We start from the raw sequence: 24359 nt of genomic DNA, 5'->3' as shown, positions 1-24359 counted from the left end.
GTGACCGTGGAGGTCGGGAGAGGGACATGTCCACGAGGTCAGGAGGAGCTGCCCCAGCAGCTGGAGCCAATCGTCAAGGTCAAGCAGCCGGAGGTCAGATGGCTCTGGACTAGCAGCTGCGGAGAACCTGGAGGCTCACAGCCCCAGTGATCCATGAAACGCAGCAGCACGTGGAGGTGGCCACGTCTGCATCTTTCCTCAGGGAACTTTTGGAAGAGACATTCCATCAAAACAAGAGACCATAACAAGAAAGACTCATCTTAATGGGCAGTGCCCAGCCCTGGCACTGGCCAGTTTCCTGAAAGGTGCCCTCTTCCTCCACAGGGAGTGCCCAGGCGGGGCTGGGGGCACCAGGGAGAGCCAAGGCAGCAGAAGGGGGGCGAACCCAGACAGCCCAGCCTGAGGGGTCCCTGGGGAGGCGGAGAGCAGAGGGATGAAATCAGGATTCAGGTTCCCAAGGTCCCTTGGTTGTGCCCTGTTTGGGCACCTGGCAAGGATCCAATTATGCAGGTTGGTCACTGCTCAACCCAAAAAATAGCAGCTGCAGAGGCTGGCCTCAGACCCAGGGTCCTCCCCAGTCCCTGCCTGTCCCCCTCTCCTCGGCCTGCGTGGGAGTGGTCCAAAGCCCTTCCCTGGGGGCAGCTTGGAGCTGCTTCCTCCTGGCCAACCCTGCTTCCTTGGGCTCAGGGGACACCTATTGACATTCAGTCACATGACTGAAGATCCAGGGAGCCCCAGAGGAGGCCTCCTGCTGAGGTGCGTGCAGTGCCTCCCACCTCCTTCCTCTCTCTGTCCCTCTGCTCCTCCCTCCCCCTTGGGCCTCTCTCTGTTACACTGCCGCCCAGGGGAAGGAAGAGGCAAGCCTTCTAGCCATCTCCTCATCTCCTACCTGCCTCCTGGTCCCTTAGGGAGTGGCACTGGTATGCTTTGACAGTTGGCACTGGTGGTTGTCAGAGCTGCTGTGTCTCCTTCCCTGAGCACCCATTAAACCTCCTTTTGTTACCCCACTAGAGGCCTGGTGCATGAAATTTGTGCAAGGGGGGGCGGGGAGTGGCGGTTGTCCCTCAGCCCAGCCTGCACCCTCTCCAATCTGGGACCCTTTGAGGGATGTCCTACTGCCGGTTTAGGCCGATCCCTAAACCAGCAGTCAGACATCCCTTTCACAATCTGGGACTGCTGGCTCCTAACCGCTCGCCTGCCTGCCTGATTGTCCCTAACCGCTTCTGCCTGCCAGCCTGACTGCCCTCAACTGCTCTCCCCTGCCGGCCATCTTGTGACAACGGGAGGGTGTCCACCTTGTGGCGGCCATCTTGTGAGGATGTGAGGGCGTCGTGAGAGGGCACGAGGACCACCTAGGCTTTTATTAGTGTAGATAATTATTGCCAGTACAGGAGCTCTGTTCTCTTTATTTTGGAAATAAAACAGTTGTAAATCCCCAAAGCAAGAGAGGGGCACACCCACTTGGCGGTCCCTGGGGATGGACAGAGGCTCTGGATTGAGACTCTAGAGACCCAGGTTCCAGGTTCCTTGTCAGTGAGCAAGCGCCGCCTGGCGCCTGGTGGAGTGGCGGGGCAGCCCCAGCACCTCTCAGGCGGTACTATGAGTATGAACAGCAGGAATAACAGTTGTCGTTGTTGAGTAAGTTCCTTCATATACAGGCAACCTCCTCTTTTTATGAATGCATTAGGCCACTCACTTTACAAAAGACCTAAATCAGTACCTGTCTTACTAGCCCAACGAAACTTGGTGCGTTTACCAAAAAGGTGAAAAGCAAACAATAGTGGGAAACCACTTCAGCGAGAGTGTGCCAGGCAGAGAAGAAAAGGCAGCCAGGGGTGGGGGGCGCTGGGTGGAGGTCACGGGTGCAGAGGGTGAGAGGCACTGGGGAGTCGGTGCAGACCCAGACCCTCGAGGAGGCTCTGCTGCCTGGTCTGGGAGGAGCTGAGAGGGAAGAGCCCCTCTGTCAGGGTCCCTACTGCCCTCTGGGGCCTCCAGTGGGGCTGGCTCGCCCCTCCCCTGTCCAGAGGAGCAGCCAGAGCTCGGGTGTGCAGAGAAGGCCCCTCCAGCCCTTTCACGAGGCAGCCTGGGGGAGGGGAGCACACAGCATCCATCCCACACAGGGGCCTTCCTTCTCTGCCTCATTTCCTCACCTGTAAAGTGGAGACTCCCACACCCACTGAGGCTCTAGTCCCCTTCTAAGTCCTGAAAGCTAAAGATAACAACAAGGCCATCCTTGCAAAGTGAAGGCGCTAATGAGTGGAAAGGGCCTCTGAGCTATTCTAGTTAAACCTTCATTTTACACAGAAAAAAACAGGCCCCGGGAAGTAATATCATGTACCCACGATGAGCCAGTGACCGAGGGCAGGGACAGACCCCCACACCAGGTGCCTCCAGACTGGAAGCACTTTTCTCACCTTCTTTGCCTGCCTCAGCCTCACAATATTTCTCCTTAGCCTGCCATGCTGGAGGGGATCGCACCAATAGGACGGTTTCTTGGAGATGATTAATATGCATGTCCTTTGAGACAGGCTTTCAATGGCTCTAAATCACTCACACCTTAGTATGAATTAATTTGGCCAGCTGTTTTCCACAAAACTCAAAAAACAAAGGCAGTGGTGGGATGAAGATTTTTAAGAAAGGAGCGGAGAAAGATATCATTGTGGATCCTCTCGCTATGTTCAGGGGCCAAGGGAGCTGCTATGTTACAAAGAGGAGGCCTGGTTTCAAGTCCAGTTTTGCAAATTTATTCCCTCTGAGCCCCAAGTCCCATCTCTGTGAAATGGCAGCAGTGCACTGATTGAATCAAGGTCCCTTCCAGGCGGATATTCTAGTTTTTCCCATTACAAGGAGAGGTCCCAGGAAGGGGGTGGTCAGTTTTCCAGCTCCTCACCCCCACCCCAAGGCCCAGGACAGGAAGGCCAGGCCTCAGGGCCCTTCATCACATGGGCCAAGTCCTGCTGCAGGGCTCCATGAAGGCAGGAGGACATGCTCCAGAAGGAGTCAGTCACAGAAGAAATTCTTGCCTCATCCTCAGTGTGGGAAGGGGCCTGAACCTCAGCCCACTCCATCTTCAGCTTGTAACAGCCTCTCCCAGGGAGCAGGACCTGACTTCCTGTGACAAACACAAACATCTGCTCCACTGGTGAGTCCTGCTGGCTTACACAGCTCTCTCGTGGCCATTATTTCTCTCTTCTCATCTTAACAGTGCTTTGTTGAAGAGCCGCATAATTAACATGCAATGAAGTGCACAAATCTTACGGGGAACAGCTCAGTGAACTCTACAAATGTATACAGCCTGTGGTCACCACTCACATGGAGATAACAGATAAGCCTTGTGATAGCACCATTTATTTACTGCTCTCCGCCCTTCCTGCTAGGTTGCCATATATGTTGCCTCTATATTTTTACTTTTGCTTTTAAACAGTAAAAAACATTTAGGTGGAAAAAACAACAATCTTTTCTATTTGTCCACATTTACAAGTTCCAGCACTCTTCACTTCTTCCTGGGAGTCTAGTCCTTGGCCTGCAGAACTTCCTTTAGTATTTCTTCCAATGTAGGTCTCCTAGCAATAACATTTCCAAGCTTTTATTTGTCTGAAAATGTGTTAATTTGGCTTCTATTTTTGAAGGAGATTATTATTAGATATAGACTTTTAAGTTCACAGACTCTTTTGTCTAAGCCCTTTAAAGTTGTTCTTCAATTGCCTCCTGTCTTCCCTCGCTTCTAATAATAAATTAGCTAAACTCCCATTGTTTTTTCTCTGACTGTAGACTATTTTCCGGATGACTTTAAGATTTTGTCTTTACCTCCCTTTCTAGCTTGATTAAAATGTACCTAAGTACAGATGCCTTTCTTGTGTTTATCCTGCTTGAGTTTCCTGGGATTCTAAAACCTGTGTGTTGATGTCTTTCATCAAATTTGGAAAGTGTTCAGTCATTCCCTCTTCAAATATTTATTCTGCCCCATTCTTTTTCTTTTCTCCTTCTGAGACTCCAATTTTACATCTGTAATACTATTCAATATTGTTCCACACACTTTTACTGCTCCCTTCAATAGTTTGTCAAGCTTTTTCTCTAAAGAGCCAGAGTGTAAATATTTTAGGCTTGGCAGACCAAATGCTGTCTTCCACAACTACTCAGCTCTGCCACTGTGGCACTAAAGTAGCCAGAGACAATACTTAAATAAGTAGGAATGGTCGTGCTCCAATAAAACTTTATTTACAATAACAGCAGCAGGCCAGATTTGACCTCATGTGTAAAGCAGGATGATAATGACATCTGAAACGAAATAGTGTGCGTATACTGCATACCCAGTGCACAAACAGGTGTTCAGCGATGCCCATTGTCTGCCTCCCTCCTTTCTCTCCCCTCCCTCCGGCCGGTGAGTGACAGACACCTTTGTACCCGCTTCAAAGAAAGGATTCAGAATCCTGCACACAGCTATGCTTGAATATTATCTCTAGAAAGGTTCTTAAATTATTTAACAGTTTAATTTACAAGAACTGGGAGGCAGCATCTGTAGACTCTTCTAGAGGGAGGCAGTAGCCACCGACGTGTAAGGCTCCTAATTTGGTCACGTTAACGGAACCCCTTCCCCTCTTTGATATTTGAGTGCATTAGGAAGAGGGATGTTAGAAGGACAGCCTTTCTTTTTCTTTTTCTTCATCAAAATTTTATGGAATCTTATTGTAAGAAAAGTCTCCATTGCATAATCTGATAGCACATCTACCTGTAAGTGAAATCTTTAATATTTTGCTGACATCAGTTATGAAAAATGAGCCAAAATGTATCATATTTCCAAAGAAATACAGTTGTCCAAATTCATTCAGTCTTTAAGAATAATTCTCTCTTTTCTTATTCCAATCATTATGTTCTTCCACTTACACAAATAAACCAGAATTTCTTGATTTGACAAACTATCTCATGATACCCCGGAGGTGATGTACACAGGTTATAGTTCTGTGCTGCGTTTCCATAGATGACTGAACAACTAACTATTGGTTAGTGGACCTTTGATACTCTGCCATCGGTTCCATCCTGCTCAAAGTCTCGGCAGTGAGTGAGATGGGTCGCAGTGCATTTTAACAACCCTCCAGGACTGCCGTGGCTGGAAAGGATAGTGAGCTCACTGAAGGATGAGATCCAGATTAAAAAGTAACCTAAGAATTCGGAGCAGTGGGCACATTCCAGACATTGCTGGTGGCAGTGAGAGAGCGCAGCCACTTTGGGAAAAGATCAGTCAGTTTCTTATAAAATTAAAGATACCTCCATCTATGAGCCAGCAATTCTGATATTAAATATTTACCCAAGAAAATGAAGACATGTGTCCACACAAAGGCTCATACACCAGTGTTCTAGGCAGGTTTATTTGTAAGAGCCAACCGGAAACGGCCCAGCTGTTCATCAATATTGTGGTATAAGCATACAACAGAACACCAGTCAGTGACAAAAAGGAACAAACCACAGGTACAGGCAACAATCTGGGTGAGTCTCAAAAATATCATGCTGATTAAAGGAGTCTGACACTGTAAAATTCCATGTTAATGAATGTCCAGGATAGGCAAAACCTATCACTTACTGTAAAATTCCATGTAAATGAATCCCAGGACAGGCAAAACCCATCAAAACCGTGCTTGCCTCTGGAAGGGGAGATGGACATTGGCTGGGAAAGGGCTTGCAGGAGCTTTCTGGAGTGATGGTAACAATCTCTACCTTGATAGCAATTTGGATTACCCAGGAGTGTGCATTTGTCGAAACATGACTTGTGCATTTCATTGTATAAACCTAAAAACCATGAACAAATACTGATCTCTGGTCAATTGCATATTGAAATGTTTGGGACAGGGAAGTGCTTTGTGTGCATGCTTTGCAACTTACTTGGAAAGTCATCAGAAGATAAGATGGATCGATAGGTGGGTGGAATGCTGCAGAGATAGGTGGATAAGCGACAAAGCAACATAGTCAAACATAACTTGTAGAATCTGCAATTGCAGCTGAAGGGCAAGGGGTGTCTGTGCAGGTAGGTGCAGGCCTCCTTTGGTGAAGCAGGGAGTGAGAGCATCCTAGTTCACCAGCTGTGCACAAGGAAGGCGCTGTGTCCAAGTTTATTATGAGCACCTGTGCTGCTGCTGTTGGAGAGGCTGAAGTAACATGTACCCACAGCTCCTGCTCATGGTGGTCCCCCCGCCTCTCCCGCGTTGCTCACATCCTTTCAAGACTGGAGACCCCGCTTTCACAGAGACATTAGCAAATACACACGTGTATCAGCCAGGATAGGCTGCTTTTCACAGCAGTGACAAGAGCTCCCAAGATGGCTTCTCTCTCATGCTCCATGTCCACTGTAGTTGGCTGTGGCTCTGCACCATGTCGTCTGGGACCCAAGCTGGCAAAGGAACTTTTACCTGGACCATTCTCTCTACCTGGTGGCAGTGGTAAAGACATGGCAAACCACAGCTGCTCTTACAGCTTCTGCCCGACAGGGACATATGACACTGTCGTTGGCAAAAACCCATACGTGGCTGTGCCTTGGTTCAGCTGGCCGTGAATGCCATCGTCCCGCAGGGAGGGGTACTGCTCACTGTGACAACAGCAATGTGCTCTGTCCTGAGGACTCTGTGAGGGTGGTGCGACAGATGACATGATGGTTTCCTCTAGACACTTTAAAAGATGAGGCTTGCTCCCCGGGGCAGCCTGAGGACATCTCCAGTGGCCGGGAGTGACTGGATTCACTGATAAGGAACAGGCTACAAGAAGCACTTTCTAACAAAAAGAACTGCCCAGCAATGGGGAGCAAGGCGGGCACACACTAACTGGGCACCTCCATGGGCCCACATGGTGGCCGGTGCAGAGGTGGCTGGTACCCAGAAATACTGGGCCCAGATGCCCACAGAACAGTGAGTTCCCTGTCCCTGGAAGGAAAGAAGCAAAACTTGGATGGCCAGGGGACAGTGCTGTGGGTGGAACCTCTGCCTGGGAGGTGAGGTCAGACCCGAGTGAGGCTCCCCAGAGTACCCTTGGGAGGGGCCCGTAGGCAGGATGCTGTGCACCCTCTCACCATCACCTGCCCCTCACAGCTGCCCACTGAGCTGCTGCATAACCAAGTTCTAAAGAAGCATACTGTCTGGGTGGGGCCTCCAGGCAGAAACCCCTCAGGCTTGGGCAGCTGCCCAGGACTCAGAGACCTTGAATGCTGGTCAAGACAATTACTGACCATCCCTGTGACCTTGGGCAAAGGGCCTGGCTGCAGGGGACAGGGCCCTGAACTAGTGCACTTGCATGTAACTCAAGTACCAGGCCTGGCCTGTGTCCCCAGGTCTCTGCCGCATGTGCCACGCTGCGAGAGTGCCGGCCAGCGGTGCAGTGCAGCTCCTGTGACCCTCCCAGGGCCTCACCGCTGGGCAGGTGCTTCTAGTGAGGCCACACCCCTCCTGCGGGTAGAGAAACTGCTGCTCTCTCATTCCTCATGTGCTTCCCAAAGGTCTCAGACCCATCTTGCCATTGTAATAACCCTGCTTGTGGACGGTCCTTTCTGGTTTGCAAAATGCAAAGTGACATGACAGAGACTCTGCAGACTCCAAACGTGTGTGTGCGTGTGTGTGTGTGTGTGTGTGTGTGTGTGTGTGTGGTCAGGGGGGGGGGGACGGGGGGTGTTGGGAGAGGGGCGGGGAGAAGGGGTGATCCAGCCCCAGGCCTAGTCTGGAAGGGGAGGCAAAAGAGAAGGGCTCAGCCTGCAGCCCGGACACCCACCTGCCCCAGGGACCACTCTGCCCAGGAGGTCTTGGGATCACTGGAAGGCCAGCTCTCCACTCTACCTCCCACTGGGCAGCACTTCACAGGTTACAAAGGAAGTGCCTGTACCTCCAGGGGTGAATCTGACCTCACAGCTTCCTTAGAGAAGGAAGCTTGCCCAAAGCCACACCACTGGCAAGGAACAGGCAGAGACAGGGTCCGCATCACCTGTCTCTCAGAGCCCAGTTCCCCACAAGGCCGTCCCTCCCACCCACTGGTGGGATGGCTCCTGTAGGGGTAGGAAGCCCACCTGCTCCTTCCCCTCGCCCTGGCATGACCGCCACATCCTGGAGTCAATTCCCAATGAACTCCGCCTGCACTGGGAAGTGTCACTTTAATTAGGCAGCAGATGAGGTCAAGCTTCTAGGCATTCACAGTGGCCTCCCCTCCCTTCTGCCCTAGGGGTCCCTCCCGCTGAGCCATTGGCTTCCAGGGAAAGGGGAGGAAGAGTCCAGGCTGGGCTCCAGGCTGGCCAGGCACAGGCCAGGGCTGCCAAGAGCTGCTCATATCTGTGCATTTCTCAGCATCCACATCCCTTGGCTGGATTCCAGGGGCCAAAGCCCCTGCCCCTCACTGGGGACAGCAGCCTTCTACACTCAGCCAGAGAGGGGCCAAGAATTCTGGCTGGCTCAGCCTCCTGCAGACCTCAGCCGAGAGGCATGCAGAAGGCCATGTCTTCCGAGCCCTCCGGAGCCTGGCCTGCCGGGGCCTGTACAGTCAGAGGCCGGACCTCGGGCTGCTGCCCTGCATGGGCTCCCCCATCCCTGCTCCCTTCAGGGCCACAGGCAACTGTCTCGCAGCCCCTGCAGCTGCGGTGCCTTCCCATTTCCCCCTCTTCCTTTTCCAGGACCTGTGTTAGGCACAAACTTCTATTCATGTTCACAACCCACCCTCACCTGTAGGCCCTGTGAGGTGCCACCTGTAGGATTTATGTCCATCTCCCTCACCCCCCCTTCCTCCTCCTGTTCTCCCTTCCTCCTCCTGTCCCCCCTCCTATCCTTAAACACCATGAATCCTTAGAACTATCCAGTGTGATCGATGTGCGTCTGTTTTCAGTTTGCAGGGCTGGTTTCGTGGGATAGCCTCCATCCACTGCAAGGCTTTTTACTCAGCCTCACACTTTTGGGATCTTCCCATTGACATGTGTACTTTAAATGGATAAATGTGGTATGTAAATTATATCTCAATAAAGATGTTTTAAATCTCCTTGAAGCCATTCGCAGCGTGGTCCTCTTTCCCAGGCCACGAAGCTGAAGGAGAGGACGAAGCAGCAGATTCTGGATCCAGATGACAGCAGCACCCAAAACCTGCCAGACACGTGAGTCAGGCAGCTCTCCTCCAAGCGGTGGCTCAGGGACTAGGCTCCAATCAGCCTCTGGTGCACCTCTAGCCCGAGGCTGTTGAGGAAGCTGCATAGGGACATTGGGTGGCGGAGTGCACAGGGGAACTTTTATGGACCAAATAGAAGTGGCCTGGGTCTCTTCTGTCCCCTTCCCACTGGCCCAACTCATGCTTGGGTCCAGGGGGCTGTGAGCGCACTCTAACGGTGCTCAGGAATAAGGGGATCCCCAGGCTGGCAGGAGCCTGGGCAGCTCCTCTTTGAGCATCCACGTGGGCACTTCCTCCCCCACACCCTGGAGGAGCTGGGCATCTTGAGGGCACGGCCAGCAACTGCTGGCTCAAATGCAGCGTGGAGAAGAGCTAGCCCCTGGAGGCTGCAGGCCAGAGGTGACGCTCCCCAGCGCCAGTCAAGGCGTCTGGACTTTGTCCGGTGGCAGTGGAAGCCACTGATGGGTTTGAAGCAGGGAAGTGCTGTGGGCAGGTCTGGGTTCCAAAGAGATAAAGCTGCAGAGGAAAGGGAGGTGGGGAAGGCAGGGGCCAGGAAACCAGGCCAGGAGGTCATGTGAGCAGGTCCCTGTGACCCAGAGGGAGGTGTCTAGCCCCCTGCTCTGGCGCTCGGCCTCCTTTGTCCCAGCCCTCCGTGGTGCCCGCAGGACCCCAGGCCGGACACCGGTCCCACCCAAAGGGCCGCTGAGGAGAGGCTGCCCTGGCTCCGGGAGGGCGGACATGAGGCCGTAATTCTATTGCGAGAGTCTGGGAGCTGGCAGAGGCAGGGGGGCCGATAACCATGTTTTGTTCATTGCAGGCGCTGGGGACATCACTCAGGCCAGCGAGGAGCCATTAACCCGGACTGACTCTGCCCTGCGGGGAAACCATCGTCCAGCAGCCTCTTCAGGCTGGGGCCTTGCAGCAGGAGATGGGCTGGGTGTGGTGGGGCCACTGGGAGGTTGGGAGTGCCCAAGGGGGGAGCACTGGTGTAGTAGGTAGGCAATCTGCCCTGGAACATTGACTGGGAAGAAAGACGGGTGTTCCCTGAAGTGTACAGGCCGCCTGGGGCCCAGCACACCAGCTCCTGTGAACCCCTCACACCCTTCCTGCCTCCCTGCTGCCCTCTAGGCCTCTCTTCCTCACAGCCCCTCCATGGGGAGGAGGAGGGCCCTGTGGATTGGCCCTGACCCTGACCCTGACCCTGACCATGGCTGCTGTTCTTCTCCCGCCTTGTCCTCACTCCCTATCATGGGCCTCGTGCTAACCAACCGTAGCGGCTGCCCTACTACCTGCTCCCCAGTGCTGGCCACAGGCATCTTGTTTTCATGTTTGACTTGCATGATCTCACCTCATTTTTTGTGACTGACCTTGTGATCACTGTGCTTTCCCAATCCACAGAGAATGGGTTCCTGCCCAGAGGTGGGGAGGTTGCCTGAGGTCACAGGGCAGCAGGAGGAGAGCCAGAATGGTTAACTCTTCGCCTCCTGCTCCCTCCTCGGCCCTCTCCTTCCCGCCCACTCTGCAGAGTTCGGGCTCCTTGGTGTGAATAGACCTACCCCCCAGGTCTGGGGTGGGTGGCCTCAGGGCTCCATCCTAGTGACAGGAGCAGGGAGAAAACAGGACTAACATCTGGATAAGGGAGCTGCACACTGGGCTGGTCCCCATGACACCGAGGAAGTTATAAACCACACACACACACACACACACACACACACACACACACGCACACACACATCTCCCTGACGGCCTGGGAACACTGGGAAACCAGATGTCTGCCTTCTAGCAGGAGAAGCAGCCAGAGGATCCCCAAAGGGAAGCGGGAAAGATTGGCGAGAGAGGCTTACCTGCAGGGGGCTCCGGTGGAAGGGAGAGAAGGAGCTCAGGAAGAGACCAGTGCTCACGCCCAGCAGCAGGTTGCTCCCATATGATGCTACATGACAAGTGAAAAGGGCCTGCCCACGTAGGGACACAGGAGGGCGGGAGAGGGTCATTGCCAGAACTGAAAAATTCAGCATCCAGATGGGGGTGGGTAAGGCGTTTCCACCATCCTCAGAGGGAGGAAGGGAGACAGGCCAGGTCCTCGCACACTTACTGGAGGACCCAAAGGCCTGGGTGTTAGGACCTGTGGGAGCTGGGAGGCTGGGTTCCCCCGGGGCCCATACTCAGTCACACAGTGGTTCCCGCTCAAGCTGAGAAGGGCCTGGGGAGCTTGGAGAATGAGCTGCTTTCCTCAGAGGCACAGAAAGAGAAGGGTCCAGGGCTGGCACCACCTGGACCAAGCAGGCCAAGCCAGGCCTGAGCTCCCTGCGGTCCTCATGGGGCACATGAGCCGCAACAGCGCCCAGACCTGCAACTTCTGGGGCAGGGGGATGGGAGAGGGAGCACACATATGAGGAGTGATACTGTCAGGCCCTTCTCAAGGTTGACAGCCAAGAGGCAGCCACCCCGTCAACCCAGGGCCTCCACAAAGCCTGTGGGGCTTTCAGGCCTAGGCATAGGGAGGGCAGGGATGCTGGGAGGACCTGGGGTTTTGGTCCCCACCCACCCTCGATGTCACTTCCCCTGGCCTGGAAGAGGCTCTGTCGATGAGTCTCGGCTGTTAAAAATAACCCGCCTCTCCATCATCCCGTCAGCCACACTCTGGGACAGTGTGTTCCAAGGCCCAGCTGCTCTCCAGGGACAGAGCAATGGGGCAAGAAGGGCTATGGATGTTCCTGGCTGCCCCCGACCAGGAAAGCATGCCCAGAGGCCAGGGCCCCACAGGCCTGTGACTCAGCTCAGGCTCCCCAGCCACACGTCAGCCTCCTGTCCCCCAGATGCCGAGGGGTTAGGTCCCGTGATGAGAGCCCAGGTTGCTTGTGGGGTGCTCAGAGGCTCGCAAGCACTGTAAGATGTGTGGGCCTCTCCTGGTGACCTGGAGCTCCCAGCAAAGAAGAGGATGCAGTGCCCACCTATTGCCATGTGGCTTCCTCCTCTGGTTCCCAAAAGCATTTCTGGGCCCGGAGGGGGCTTTGCAGGGAATCAGGGAGAAGGGGGGACTTGGACGCGTGTGAAGCCCATGTCCCTGTCCCTCTCTGCTGTGGCCCCTCCCCAGAGGAGAGGAAGAAAACAGCTGCACTGAGGGCTAAGAGACCAGGCTCTGGAGACCAAAGACCCAGAGAATCCCAAGAACACCCCTGAGAACAGTGTGACCTTGAGAAAGGTACCTAACCTCGCTGTGCCCTGATTCCCTTGCTGGTAAAACAGATGCTCATGGCCCCAACTTGCAGGGTTTCTGTGAGGGCTCAATGGGTTCCAGATGTTGCTCAATGCACAGTGAACGCTCAGGAGATAATGTCATTCTTAGAGAACCACGGTTGAGAGCACTGGCTGTGGAATGGAATTTCAAATCCTGCCTCATCTACCGACCAGCTCCGTGGCCTTGAGCAAGTTGCTTGACCCCTCTTGTCTTTCATTTCCCGGCCTGTAACATGGAGTGATTCCACTCACCCTCTGGAATTGTCGCAAGTCTTCTTGTGTAGGTGCCCTGAGGCTGGCGCTGAGTGTGCAGGGATCACTCAATAAGTGTGCAAGGATCACTCAATAAGTGTGCAAGGCCCCAGTCAGGACAGCCTTCGAGCTGGAGGCCCAGAGAAGGACAGCAGAAGGCAGAGGACCGGGTGGAGGCAGAAAGGCATTTCCTTCGGCCCATGCTTCTTTAGGAGCAGTTGAAGGCCTTCATGGCCACACACCACAGAGGCCTGAGGCTCACAGGGTGTGCCTGCCCTGGGCTTCCCTCAGAGCCCCACAGGCTTCTTGAGGCTCCCCGCACAGCAGGCCTGTGGTAGCCAGCAGCCCTGCCTGTCCCCATCCACCTTCATGCTATCCTGCTGCACTCAAGGGCGGGGGGAGAAGAAGGGAGGGAGATATAGAGACAGGCAGTGAGAGGGAGACAGAGGGAAGAAGCTTAGGATCTAGGGAAGAGGAAAGAAAAGGGGAGAAGGAGGGAGAGATGGAAGAAGGTGAGGGAAGGGAGGAGGAGGAGTGAAAGGGAGACCCACAGACACAAAGTGAAACAGAGAACACAAAAGTCACAGAAATATTCTGGAAATTCAGAAAATAGAAGTGATCTCTGGGAGGGAGGGAGGAAGAGGCACTAGCTGGGAACCGCAAGGTGGGGACCAGTGACGGAGCTGGAGACAGCCTGACAGCCACCCTGCAAACAGGGCTTTACCTAAGGGTTGGTAATATGTTGTCATGACAACAGATACAGCATTTAAGGCAATTACTGTGAAGAATGGAGAAGAGGTGGCAGCTCTGGCTGGTGCTGCACCCCAGAGAGGGAGGTCTGGGAGGCAGCCCCAGTTCTCCATCTGCCACTGTCCCACCCAAGCCCCTTCCCTGGGCCTCAGTCTGAACAGGGCCTTTTCAGTCCAAGAGTGTCAAAGGTCAGCGCCAGGGGGACCCCAGAGATTCTGAGAAAATTGCATGTGGATGCACAGTTGTCAGCAGGGGGCGGTGGCGTTCTGGGGGCCAGCTGGGGGCGAGGCCAGGCAGCATGGCGGGGCTGGGAGTGTCGTGCTTCTTGGGAGAGCACCTTGACCGGGGCCAGAGATGGGCCGGAAGAGTAGGAAGGGCTGCAGGGCACTGGAGGTCTTAAGTCCTCAGGAGTATGTAGAGCCAGGTGAGGATGGTTCAAGTTCGCTTGCCCACACTGCCTTCCTTTTCCTCTATAACTTGTTTCCTAAGAGATTTTTTTAAATAAATTACTTTTACCTCTGTGATTTTCCAAATAAATGTTCTCTTATAGTTTGAGTCTTGGCTCTGAATTCTTTCTAGCTAAACTGAAGTACCGAGGTTGCTGAACACTGGTCCAGTTTCACCCCACTGTCTAACACCTGGCGCTGTTCTGGCCACCCCAACAGAGCTGCGGTTGGTGAGGCAGGGCTGAGAATTTTGAACCCTCTAGAGAATTTATCAATAGACTTGAAAAAAGCAAAGGAACCTGGCTGGTTTGGCTCAGTTGGTTGGAGCATTATCCAGTACACCAAAGTTGGTGGGTTCGATTCCCAGTCAGGGCACATACCTAGGTTGTGAGTTTGAATCCCAGGGGGCATGTGCAGCGGGAGCTGGAGGCTGGGAGGCTGGGGGTGATTGATGTTTCTCTCTCTCTTTCTCTCTCTCTCTCTCTCTCTCTCTCTCTCTCTCTCCCCTCAATAAAACATATCCTTGGGTGAGGATTAAATCATCATAATAAATAAATAATAAAAACAAAGGAAGAAAAGAGAAGGAGGAGGAGGAATCAAGAAGAAAGGATGAAGGGGCTGAAGACCGTGCAAGCTGCTGGTCAGCCCTGGACTCCCTCCTGTGTCCCTGGACGCAGGCCTGTCCAGGGCTGGCCCCATCCTGAGGAGCTCACTGCAATTTCATGCTCCCCAAGCCAGCTGTGACCAGAGGGGTGCAGATGAACAGGGACAGGGATTCAGGGAGCAAGAGTGGCCCTGCACTAAGGCTCAAGGGCAGCCAAGTATTCATGACCTCTGGGTGGTTAGGGTTCATCCCAGGGGAGGCTCTGCTGAGTGAGGACTGGGAGAGGAGCCTGGGAGGGAGGGTGGGATGGGGGGTGCACTCATCGCAGGCTGGATCCGGTTGAGTCAAGGGGAGCTGGTATGCTGAGTGCAGAGGGCAAGGCGGCCTGGGCAGAGGGAGAGAGGCCTCTGTCTTCTGAGGCCCCACCCAGGCCAGTGGTCAGGACCCGTAGGGTCAGGAGTAGAAGGGCGATGCTCCTGTCACCCTGATGATCTCTGCAGCCAGGATAGGCAGTGGCTCCTCACTGGCCAGAGGGCACAGAGCCACCACATTTACCCCTCAGCCTCCAAAAGCCACTCTCAACCCCTGGGGTGGCGGTAGTGGTGCCATGTCTGAGCTGAGGCCTTGCAGAGTGCCCTGAGTGTCTAGGAGTGGCCCTGGGCATTGCCAGCTATGTGGCCTGGGAGGACTCCCTAGACCATTGGTTCTCAACCTTCTGGCCCTTTAAATACAGTTCCTCATGTTGTGACCCAACCATAAAATTATTTTCGTTGCTACTGTTATGAATGGTAATGTTGCTACTGTTATGAATGGTAATGTAAATATCTGATCTGCAGGATGGTCTTAGGTGACCCCTGTGAAAGGGTCATTCGACCGCCAAAGGGGTCGAGACCCACAGGTTGAGAACCGCTGCCCTAGAGTCTAGGGCCTAGACCAGCCGTGGGCAAACTACGGCCCGCGGGCCGGATCCAGCCCGTTTGAAATGAATAAAACTAAAAAAAAAAAAAAAAAAAGACCGTACCCTTTTATGTAATGACTAGGGGCCCGGTGCACGAAATTCGTGCACTGGGTGTGTGTGTGTGGGGGGGGGGAGTGTCCCTCAGCCCAGCCTGCCCCCTCTCACATACTGGGAGCCCTCAGGCGTTGACCCCCACCACCCTCCAATCGCAGGATCGGCCCCTTGCCCAGGCCTGACGCCTCTGACAGAGGTGTCAGGCCTGGGCAGGGGACCCTCATTTCCCCCCATCACTGGTTCTGCCCCCAGCCCAGGCCTGATGCCTCTGGCCCAGGCGTCAGGCCTGGGCAGGAGACCCCCAGACCCCTCCGATTGCTGGCTCTGCCCCTTGCCCAGGCCTGATGCCTCGGCCAGAGGCGTCGACCCCCATCACCCTCCGATCACCTGATTGGACCCTTGCCCAGGCCTGACGCCTCCGCCAGAGGTGTCAGGCTTGGACAGGGGACCCCCATCTCCGCCCGATCACTGGCTCTGACCCCCGCCCAGGCCTGAGGCCTCTGGCCCAGGAATCATGCCTGGGCAGGGGACCCCCATCTCCCTCTGATCACTTGCTCCACCCCCTGCCCAAGCCTGACGCCTCTGACCCAGGCTTCAGGCCTGGGCAAGGGGACCATCATATCCCCCCAATCCCCGGCTCCGCCCCCTGCCCAGGCCTGATGCCTCGGCCAGAGGAGTTGACCCTCATCACCCTCCGATCACCAATCACCGGATCGGCCCCTTGACCAGGCCTGAGGCCTCTGGCAGAGGTGTCAGGCCTGGGCAGGGGATCCCCAGCTCCCCGCGGTTGCAGGCTCCGCCCCTGCCCAGGCCTAATGCCTCTGGCTGAGGCATTAGGCCTGGGCAGGGGACTCCCAGCTCCCCGCGATCTCCCGCTCTGCCCCTGCCGAGGTCTAACACCTCTGGCCAAGGCGTTAGGCCTGGGCAGGGGACCCCCAGTTCACCGCGGTTTCAGGCTCCACCCCTGCCCAGGCCTAACGCCTCTGGCCGAGGCGTCCGGCCCAGGCAGCGGGGACCCACAGCAGCAGCAGCGCCGCGATCTCCCGCTCTGCCCCTGCCCAGACCTAACACCTCTGGCCGAAGCATTAGGCCTGGGCAGGGGACCCCCAGCTCCCTGCGGTTGCAGGCTCTGCCCCTGTCCAGGCCTAACGCCTCTGGCCTAGGCGTCCGGCCCGGGCAGCAGGGACCAGCAGTGGCAGCGGGGGGCGCCGCGATCGTGGGCTCCGCTTTAGGCCCAGGCAAGGGACCCCTAGCTCCCGGGACTGCCAGCTTCAACCGTGCCCAGGGTGGAGCCTGCAACCGCGGTGAGCTGGTGGTCCCCTGCCCAGGCCTAACGCCTTGGCCAGAGGCGTTAGGCCTGGGCAGGGGCAGAGCGGGAGATCGCGGGGAGCTGGGAGTCCCCGTGCCCAGCTCCCATCGCTGGCTCCACCCCTACTTCTGCTATCACTGACCAGGGCGGCAAAGGCGCCTGCCCCCCAGCTCTTAGCTCCCCCCTGGGTTTGCGATCACTGTCAGTGGCAGGGGGCTTCTTCCTGCTTTCCCTTTTGCCTCCCTGCATTGTGCCTACATATGCAAATTAGCTGCCATCTTTCTTGGCAGTTAACTGCCATCTTAGTTGGCAGTTAATTTGCATATAGCCCTGATTAGCCAATGAAAAGGGTAGCGCCGTACACCAATTACCATTTTTCTCTTTTATTAGTGTAGATGTTTACTTTGAATTTATATTAGTTCACACAAACACTCCATCCATGCTTTTGTTCTGGCCCTCCGGTCCAGTTTAAGAACCCATTGTGGCCCTCGAGTCAAAAAGTTTGCCCACCCCTGGTAGACCATCTGGGCCCATTTCTGAGTCTGCAGGATATTGGGGTGGTAATGGAATTTGAAACCCCAGGCCTCAGGAAGCTGGTCCCTTTTGCCTTCACCCACAGAGGTCCCATCCCCTGCACACCCTAATAGGGTCTCAAGGGAGTGCCCGGGGAGTGGCACACTGGGCATGTAGTGAGGGGTCTGGAGACACCCATGGGCCCCTGCATCCCAGTGCCACTCACGCAGACCCAGGGAGCAGCGGCCTCAGAGACTTCAGGCTGCAGAGAAAACAAACAAGTTTGCTGGCCTCCCTCTCCTCCCCTTTGCCTCCTCCTCCTCCTGACACTCAACCCTGTTCTCCACTTCCTGGAGCCAGGAGACCCTGACATCCCAACTTATTTTTAGTCAGCTGCCTCTGGAGCAGAGCTGCTGGCCCCGGCCTCACCCTGTCGCCTGCCTCTGGAGGTTAGCCTGGGGCCAGAGGGCACCTCAGAACGTGAGGAAGCACACACCACTGCCACTCTCCACCCCGCCTGCCTGAGACGCCAGCCCCTGCTGCAGAGAGCCCTCCCGCCGGCCTCCTTTCCAGCCTCCGGCCCCATGGCCCACCACCCGTCTGTCTTCCCAAGTGTCAAGTGTCATGTCATTGCTTCACCCCTCCGTGCTCTGCAGGCAGGCAGTAATGGAATTTGAAACACCAGGGCTCAGTAAGCCGGTCCCTTTTGCCTTCACCCAGAGTGCAGGTGGTATTGGCTCTCATAAGCCCTTCGAGCTGGCACAGAGCTCCATGCACTGGCGAGTCAGGGCAGAAAGGGCCCGGAGGCCCAGGCAGGTTCCAAACTGCTCATCCTGGGCCAGCTGTCCATCCAGTGACTGCAGCCTAGGTAGGCAGGGGTAGAGAGCCTCGCTGGGGCAGCATCTGACTACCTCCACTGTCCCTGGCAATTCCTTTCAGGTCCCAAACTTGCACACTCCACTCCCCCAGCCAAAGCTGTGCTGCGGGGAACTCACAGTCATCGGCCAGCTCCCCAAAACCAACAGCCAAGCGTTGTTGTCCAAGCTGCTTCTTGAAGCTCTAACTGCCTGCCCCACCCCCCTCCACCCTTCCTCCCTCCTTGGGCGGAGTTCAAATAAATCTGGCTCTCTCCCCTCACCATGTCTCCAGGGTATGTTAGCAACCCTGGAGAGGGTGTCAGGGCCCAGGCCAGCCCTTTCATTCTTACTACCTGCCAGGCACTGTCAGGCCAGGCACACAGTGAACAAGACAGCCCTCCTGCTACTGACAGTGTATTAGGGGACAAAGATGCAGAGCAAACAGGTAAGTAAGATACCTAGCCTGCTAATTGGTGGTAAGTGCCAAGGAGCAAACTCAAAGCAGAGAAGGGAGATAGCTGGTTGGCTGGGGAGGGTCGGCATAAGGTGTGGGTGTCATGGTAACACTAATGGATGGGGCTTCAGAGGAGGCACTGCTGTGGGCGCTGTGCAGGTGGATGGACTCGGGGCTCAGACTCCACTCCTGGAACGGGAGTCCTACATCTGTTCACGCCAGGTGATTGGACTCCCAAGTGGCCGAACAGGCAGTGTGGGCAGGCGAACTTGAACCATCCTCACCTGGCTCTACATACTCCTGAGGACTTAAGACCTCCAGTGCCCTGCAGCCCTTCCTACTCTTCCGGCCCATCTCTGGCCCCGGTCAAGGTGCTCTCCCAAGAAGCACCACACTCCCAGCCCCGCCATGCTGCCTGGCCTCGCCCCCAGCTGGCCCTCAGACCCCCCTCTGCTGACAACTGCGCATCCGCATGCAATTTGCTCAGACTCTCTGGGGACCCCTAGGAGCTGACATTTGACAGCCTTCTGCCCTCCATGCAAGAGCACTACAGGGACCCTGGGGTATCTGAACTCTCAGCCCTGTTTACACCCCAAGGGCCCCCTCGCGTCAGGCTGGGCAGCCCTCTCCCCCGACACCCACTGGGATCCAAGGCCAGGATTCTCCCTGGACGGAGGGCACGTGGGTTTCATCTCGCACACAAGCTGCGATTGTTTGAGAATGCCTGCCCTGTGCTTTGCAGCTTAGTCGTAGCTCCCAGAGAGAGTTCTGAGGTCCATTGCTGATGTCTGTCATGATCCAGTGGTGAGGTTGCTAGCACTAGTGTGCTGCATTTGACTTGTTTGCCTGAGCACCTTTGCCTCCCAGCCTGGTGGAAAGTCTGGCAGAAGCTCTGAGTGGGGGAGGCTTTGGATCCCATGGAAGCCTAGGTGAGGGCAAGGGGTAGGGCAGATTCCATGCACAGGATGGGGCCCTCTCCCAGGACCCAGAGTCCACCCCCTCCCACCAGTGAGTCAGGGGACACGTTGGAGAGGATTTGGACATCCAGAGAGTAATCAGAATGTCTGTGCCATCCGTGGTGCCAGCTCTGCACTTCCACACCCCATCAGGGTATCATTCATATCATCTCTATCTCTCAACATACCTCTCCAGTTTTTAAAAATATATTTGTATTGATTTCAGAGAAGAAGGGAGAGGGAGAGAGAGATAGAAACATCAATGATGAGAGAGAATCATTGGCTGTCTCCTGCATGCCCCCCACTGGGGATCAAGCCCACAACCCAGGCATGTGCCGTGACCAGGAGTCGAACCATGACCTCCTCGTTCTTAGGTCAACACTCAACCACTGAGCCATGCCGGTGGGGTGACCTCTCCAATCTTAAAGGAGTCCATGTTATTCCATTTTAAACATGAGGAAATTGAGGCTGGGAGCAGGTTCATGGTTTGCCTGAGGCTACACAGCCTGTAAACTATGGAGCCAAATTTGACAGCAAAGCTAGTTGTACTTCTTTCATGCTGCCACCGGGATGACCCAACCAAGCACTCTCTCTGCCTGCCCCCTCGCTGTCCAGCCCCATCTACTCTCCACACTCCAGGATGGGTCCCTGACACCCTTTCCCTGGAATGCCCTGGTGTCCCCCAGCTCTGAGGGACAATTCCCCTGACTCTAGCCCAGCCAAGGCCCGGATGGAATCTTCCAACAGAATTTTTCTAGGAAACTATGTGGGAAAAACAAAACAAAACAGAAAATTTAAACACCAAACCAGAGACGCATCCCTGGAGTGCAAGGGTCCCCAGCCGTAGCTGACCAAGGCCAAGGCTGCCCCCGATTGCTGGGAAACCTCACTCGTTCCGCAAATGTTTTCCCCGCGCCTGCTCTGGGCCAGGCTGTGGTTCAGGCGAGGGGCACAGGCACCAACCAGGCGGAGCCCCGGCCCTCACCAGGGAGGCCCACCATGACTGGGATTAGCGCTGGTTTGTTTTCAGGAGCCAAGGCTCCTCCCCATGCCATTCTAGGCCCTGACCCGACGGGAGCAGGTTCCCTAGGAGCCCCCCACACACTGCTTGCCCTTCCAGGAGGACCTCACACACTTCCTCCACTGTCGCCCCAGCCCGAGTCCCCCTTCCAGCCTTATGTTAGACACAATGTCAAGCACAGGCTGGCTCCTGCCAGACACCCTGGCTCCCCCAACCTCCACCCGCCCCCACACCCTGCACAGGTCCCCTTTGCTATTCCACCAGCTCCCAGCCTGCCTTGGGGGAATGAATGAATGTCTGTCAAGGTGACCCTTCTAAGGTTTCCACTACTTAGATTTCCCTGGAACACAGAAGTCATGAGGAGGGCAGGGTTGTGGCTAATGGTGTTACGTAAGCCTGGGGTGGGCAGAGGAGGAATCCTGGCGGGCAGTGGGGGTGCTGCTTCCTGAAAAGCAGATACACTGGAAAAGGCAGGGGTCACTCGGTTTTCTCTCCCCTCTCTGTCCCTGCCCAGTGGTTCCTGGGGCAGCACCGGGACATTTTAACCATGGCCCAGCCCAACTCCTTCATCTGACGATGAGGAATTTGAAGCCCAGGGAGGGGAAGGGATTTGCCCAAGGTCATCCAGAAATTTGGTGGCCTGCTGGGACCATGACCCCAGTCTCAGGACCCCGGCCAGTGCTTCTGAAACAACTAGGGAAATCCTTCGAACAGTCGCCAGCCTTGTGCCCATTCTAATCCCAGCTGCTAGGCCAGCAGGGGGTGGAGAGGATTTGCAGCTGGAATAGCTGTGTCAAGTGGCCCCTGTCAGAGAACACCCGGGGGCCTGTGGAGCCCGTGGCCTGCGACACCCCCACCTAGCCCTCTCCTGCACTAGGAGTGGAGGGCTGGGTCTCGCCCCTGCTGGCCCCGGTGTCCAGGGACTCCCAGCAGCAGGCACAGGCAGCTCTCACGCTCCCGACCTCACAGCTGTGGCTGGGCTGGGGTGGGAACGGGACGTCACGGGGACACGGCTCCACACTGCCCCAGCCCAACCCTTTCTCCTCTTGAAGCAGCCCGGGTCTCCCTGGGGTGGGAGGCGGTGGCAGTCCAACTGAGTTCTGGGTCCTCTGAGAGTGGAGTATCCCAGCCCCAGAGGGGGCTGCCCTTCCCCAGGGAGATCAAGGGCAGGACCCTAGGACTCTCGGCCTGGCTCAGCACCTCCCCAACCTGGCCTGCAAAGGGCCGAGGCCCCAAAGGCCAATATTGGGTCACAAATAGCCCCCTCTTGCCAGTGACAAAGGCTCATTTGCAGTCTCCAGCCTTCCTACCCCCAGTGGTCCATAAAGCCTACAGGGCCAGGGCCATCCCAGGGAGAGGCACGACAGAGGGCCAGCAGGAGGCAGAGGGGAGTCTCAGAGAAGGGGGAGCGAGTCATTGAGAACCTGGAAGTGGAAAGGTCCGGGAGAGGGGAAGGGAGAAAGGGAAGAGAGGAACAAAGGGGCAGTGGAATCCCAGGGGGACAGGGTGGGTATTAAAAGGGGGTTTCCTCTCCCTTTGAAATCACTGCTCATCAATTGGTGACCACAGGGCCAAGCCAAGGGCAGGAGCCTTTGGCCAAGGACTGGGGAGGGTGTGAGAAGATCAGAGCCAGTGAGCCCTGGGGAGGGTGCGAGCTGACATCCAGGCTTCTTCCAGCCCTGGCCTTCTGACAACAGCCTTCCCCACACCGCCGGACGGATGCGGGAGCACGCAGGATCCCAGAGTCTAATTTTAGCGTGTGCTCCCTGCCTCCCCTGCTAACAGTGAGCAGAGCCTGGGAGGGTGGGAACATCCTACCCCTGCCTGGGCCCTGCTCTAATGGAGGTGCCGACAGGCAGGGAGGTCACCCCAAGCCCAAGCCTCTGCTGCTCAGAGGCTTTGCTGGGCTGGGCGGGCTCAGAGCTGCTCCTGTGCTGACGGGCGGGTCCCGAGGCCAGTTAGTGACGCCGCTGGGGTTAGGTTGGGTGGATTTGTAATCCTGGCTCTGGATGACCTCAGACAAGGCCCTCAACTTCCCTCAGCCTCAGTTTCCTCGTCTGTGAAACTGGATCTCAAATGATGCATGGCAGGCCCTGGCCCTAATGACCCAGAGCAGCCATATCCCTCTCTCCACGCCCATCTCAGAGGGCCCCACACTGATTGGTCCCCCCAGAGCGGGCCTGCCTCTGCACTGAGGGTCAGTGGTGAAGAAAACAGCCCGGTCCTGTCCAGGAGCCTGACTCAGGAATGACTAATTACCTCCCGGGATCTCAGCGGCTGGACCTTCCAGGAGGGGGTTTGGGGTGGGGCAGAGATGGAACATCAGGCTGGAGCTTCTCATGGGCAGAACGGGACGCTGAGGCCCCAGGGGGGGACCCAGCTCTGCCAGGGGCAGCCAGACAGGTAGTGGCAGAAGCAAGCATGACCCTGGCCTCCCCACCACCTCCCCACCATGATTTTCAGCGGCACAGAAGTCCCACCCCAGCGCTTCTGCACACAGGGACCAGGCCCTGCAGCAGAAGCCCCAGCCAGCACCCGGGCAGTGAAAGCTTGGCCAGTACCACTCGAGGGTCAGATGCCACTTCCCAGCCAGCAGCAACCCCATTTGCAGGTGGTAGGTGGGCAACCCTCTCCAGCACTCCCCAAACACACAAGATGGAAGTCATGCAAAGGTTTGGGAGGGAACAAGGGCCTGATGAACCCACAAGCCCCCCTCCACCTTGCGTCTCATTAGCAGGTCAGCTGGCCCTCCTGCCACAGTACCTTCTGAGCAGGTGGGTCAGGGTGCCTCCTTCAAGAAAGCTCCAAAGAGGGATTTCCAGCACCCCAAATTTCTCAGCAGCTGGCCTGAGGCAGGGGCAGGGCCTCAATGCCTTTTGAAGGGTGTCCCCACTGATCTAAGAACCCAGATTCTTACAGAGTGAGAGCAGTAGTGGGGTGAGGTCTTCCTAAGCCCTCCCACCCAGCCTCTCCTCTTCTCCATCGGCGCCTCCCATGGTCAGAGACCTCCCCAGAAGAAGTGCTCCCAGGCCCTCAGGAGACTGCCACAGCTCGCTGTTTGCCTCCTGTCATTTGCTGGAATAGTTCCTGGAAGGAGCAGGGCCCCCACACCCCTACCTGTTGCCCTGAACCCACTTCACCAACTCACTAACCCTAAAACGGGCTTAAGGTACAATCAAAAGTAGGTGCTGCTCACACAGAACAGCGGGAAGCGGTGTCTGAGAAGGAGGTCCCATCTGGAGCCAGCAGCCTGGGGTCCAGCTCAGGCGTGCACATTGCACTGGGCAAGTGGCCGGGACTGCTCCTCCGGTACTGAGAACTGAGTTAGGTAACGGGACAAGCCACGCACAGGGCCTGGTCTGCCGCGGACTCAAAGGCTGTGGCCTTGGAAGTGTGACTCCTGGGTCACAGTACAGGTGCAGGGTGGCCCACACTTCCAGATGCTGGGGCCTCCCTGCTCCTCCCTCCCCGCCTCCCTGGCACCACCCTAACCAACCCCATCTCCTGCTGGCCCTGCAGCCAACCTGTTGTGCCGGCCTGAGCTGCTCTCACTGAGGTGGATCAGGAGGCCTGGAGGGCTGGGCTCCTGTGCACTGGGTGCTTTGGGGCCTCAGGTGCTTTATCTGGAAATGAGGAGACTCCAGCTCAGACGTAGTGACTGAATCTCAGCAAATCAGCTCCACTCACCTCCTGCCCTCACTGGAGACAGCAGCTTGCATTCCACAGAGTGCCCTGTTCTTCCCGCCCCTGCCATGTGGGTGGTGTCCGATCACCTCCGCTGGCCCCACTCCTGCACCTGGCTGCCCAGCAAGGCCAGTTTCCGGCTGACTC

The sequence above is a fragment of the Myotis nattereri genome, assembly GCF_964212035.1.
Source record: "Myotis nattereri genome assembly, chromosome: 10".
NCBI classification, from domain to species: domain Eukaryota; kingdom Metazoa; phylum Chordata; class Mammalia; order Chiroptera; family Vespertilionidae; genus Myotis; species Myotis nattereri.
Note: the sequence above shows the minus strand (reverse complement) of the source record.